The following is a 3,535-nucleotide window of genomic DNA, read 5'->3' on the forward strand; positions in this document are numbered from 1 at the left end:
CTTGGTGTCTATAGGAGGAGCCAGGTTAGTTTTAGGTGGTCTTTGGGCACTGATTTTTATTACAGTTCAGCATTAGTAACTCCATAGTTAAGACTGATGCTAGCTTTCCATTATAAGTCTTGTTTTCAGCCCACTAGGTATCTATAAAAAAAGACTGATCTTCTTTAAGTTGTGCTTCCTCCCATCCCAGGGTAGAGGGCTTTGGGAAGTGAGGTATGCATCGGAGTTCTCATGTGATGGTGCTGTCTAGCCAGAGGTTCTGTTCATGCTTTGAAAAAATCACTCTAATGCTTCTGTGAGTTTTGATCCCTAGTGGAAGGTTCTTGGACAACTACTGGCCTAAAATCTGTCTGTACGTAGATTAATAGCCTGAATCCTTCTTCCTGAGTGAACAACCCTGGTAGGGAGCACAGCCAGGGAGACTGCCTTGAGCTCTCCACCAATCTCTATTTGGAGGGGGGAGGACCCTGCAGTTAAGATCTGTAGTATCTGTTATTATCTGTTTAATATCTGATACATCTTCTATCTGAGGACTATATATTAAATGGATTTTTAGAACAGGGTGATGGAATAGGAGCTTGCTCCATCCATTCCACACATCGACCTAGTATTGTAGTACCTCCAGGAAAGGTGCACCAAAAAGTCATAGTGCAGAACCCCTTCTTCAGTAATGATGGAGCAGGTTACTCTACCATTATCAGCTCCTATGCAGAGCTCATGGGAAGAAGAGGCCTCCTTCCCACTAAGCACATGTACATTTTCTGTTAACACACCCTCTGGGACCCATCCATCTCCCTGATCCCTGCAGGGTTTTTTACAGCACTGGGCTTGGAACAGCTTCTGCAGGCTGTGCAGCTTCAGGGAGTGGCACTGTTTTGTCCTTGTCCCATGTGGTGGTATTTTTTTTTCTCCTTTATGCACTAAGCTGGCCTCTCTCTGCGTCCCATGAGGCTGGTATGGCACAGCTCACAGGATTAGGCCCAACATTCAACTTTAGGGCTTACATTTTCAAAAATTACTGGTGATTTGGGGTGGCTCAGTTTCTCAACTTGAAGAACATTGGAAGGGACCCAGCTTTCAAAGAAGTGCTGATCTCCACTTGCTGAGAATCCAAATCCTCCGAAGTTTGTCAAGTTGGATACCCAAACTTATCAGCCCCTTTTGAAAACTGAGGCCGGTGGGTACTAACTGACATGGCTTGAACCTCAAGAAAATATGCAGAAAGCACACTGATGCTGCACAGATCTCCAGGTAACATAGCCCACCACCAGACATCAGTCCTGAAACTGCTGGTAAAATTAATGATTTTCCATCTGTCAAACTTTCCTGATTTCTTCCTCAGGATGGTGAATAGCTTTTCAGATCCACCACTGGACCTCAGAAGCAGGAAAAAAACTTGAAAAAGATGTTGATGCAGCAATGTCTTACTGATTCATCTTTGAAATGACATGGAAACTTGAAGAATTTGGGATGAAACCGAAGAGTTTTAATGAAACCACCTTTTTATAATTGGATAAAGTAACAATGCAATAGGTGTTTCACAATTATGCTTCATTAATGGCTCAAAACCACTGTGAAAGACATGTTAATCAAAATGTGTAACTCACATGCATTCATTTCCAGATATCTGTTCTTGTGAACAAAAATAAAGAATCGATAATTGAGATCCATTAATTGTTAGGGTTATATTGGCTGAACTAGCAGCCTCAGGTGTTGGCTGGCTTTCAGCATGGTCAGTTTTTTTTACTCTGTTATATAAATGAAATTAGGAAAACACAACGGTTCCTGGCAATCCAGATTTCACTAATGTTAACATGCAAATGAAAAGCTTTGTTTCCTCCTGCAGCATCTTCACTTTGTCCCCACTTTGCCCCTGAAAAAAAGCAGCCAACTCTTTTGAGACTAAGCTGCGCAGATTGCTGCTTTGCTCCGCAGTAGTGCTACAATGTAAAAATTAGAGATTTCATTTGCATGTAGGAACACCTCCTTCCTTCTCTAGCAGAAACTCATTAATTTTAATACACACCAATGAAGCGGCAGAATGGGCTTTGAGGTATCTTTCTGAGTGTGGTGTGTTGCTTCTGCATCACTGAGCTCATTATTCTTTTATTACAAAAGTAAGGAGGAATACAGAGTTTACAGTCCCAGTGCTGTGTTCTGCAGATATCACAGGGCATCAGTGTACTCCCAAATCACTCAGAGCCTGCTTTAAAAATGAAATGAAGCGTTCTTTATTTTGTTCATCCCCATAAGTGAGGAAACATCTGGCCCGCCAGTTCCTATAGTGTTCACATCTTCTCCTCACCCCTCCCACCAAAATATGTGTAACCCTTCTGCCCGTCAGAGTTGGCAGCAACAAGGGCCGGGTTCAGTATCTAGGGGTTCCATTCCAATAACACAATGCAAACCGGCTCGAGCCCCCACCCAGTGACCTGGGACAAATATATACCACCCCCGCTGGGCGCCTCCAAGAGGCAATACTTCCCCTCTCGCAAGCACATAGTCTGAGTGTAGCAAAAGCCTTTTAATAACAGAGAGAAACAATGTGGCATTATGTTGGGGAAACCCCACCAACCGGATTCATAACACAACCCATGAGCAAAAACAACCCCACCCCAGGCAAATTGGGGCATGCCCTTTTCCCTTTGGTTCTTGAGTCCAGCAACCCCAAAAGTCCAATGCCCCAAAAGTCTCTGTCCCTGGTCAGGGCAGCCCCAGAGTTCGAAAGTTTATCGGCGGAGCTTTACCTCCCAACCTGGGTGGAAATGGGACGGGGGTAAGAGGCACCTTACGTGATCTGAAGCTGACCGCCCCATAGCTCCATAGCGGCGCTCCGCTCCGCTCCGCCAGCCGCCCCACAAAACTCCTTCGCGCAGCTGCACTCCGCTCCACCAGCCGCCCCACGAACTCCTTCGTTCAGCTGCGCTCCGCTCCGCCAGCCGCCCCACGAACTCCTTCGTTCAGCTGCGCTCCGCTCCGCCAGCCGCCCCACGAACTCCTTCGCTCAGCTGCGCTCCGCTCCGCCAGCCGCCCCACGAACTCCTTCGCTCAGCTCCACGGCCCACAAGCAGCTCCTGCCATTCACACACTGCTCCGTGTCGAACTGCTTCACCAGCCCTCCCGCAAACTGCTCCACAATATATCTTCAGGCTCCCCCACTACTTAACACAACACTCAGTGATTTCAGCTCTTAGGTGAATTCAGCTTATAGTAGGGGAGCCCCAGTGCTGGGGCACTGTCAGCCCAAAGTGAGCTCAGCAGCCTATAACTAGACTTCTAATGAAATCAAAATTAGCTCTGATATTCCACAGTGGAGAGAGGAGGAAGTGCAATCAGCATGTAAGGCCCTCACCAAGGGGCCCATGCCACCAAGTATTAATACTTGTCCCCAGCCTCTCTCCATTCACACAGTTTTGGAACCCATGACCCTTGCCTAGCGAGTGCTACTTAGATGATGGTGAATCCCTCCATCGTAACAAAAGGCCACGTACAGTTCCAAGCACAGTTCCCATAATCAGGGTAATAACAATTTATT

The 3,535-nt window shown here is 46.6% G+C and overlaps 1 non-coding gene across 1 annotated transcript; it reads left to right on the plus strand.

Moving 5' to 3' along the window:
* Positions 1-442: 442 nt before the first annotated feature.
* LOC140916663 (U2 spliceosomal RNA) lies at positions 443-641 on the plus strand. Its single transcript, XR_012160580.1, has one exon. It is a non-coding gene; the product is annotated as a U2 spliceosomal RNA (small nuclear RNA).
* Positions 642-3,535: the final 2,894 nt, after the last annotated feature.

This window comes from Lepidochelys kempii, chromosome 8 (genome assembly GCF_965140265.1).
Source record: "Lepidochelys kempii isolate rLepKem1 chromosome 8, rLepKem1.hap2, whole genome shotgun sequence".
Lineage (NCBI taxonomy): Eukaryota > Metazoa > Chordata > Testudines > Cheloniidae > Lepidochelys > Lepidochelys kempii.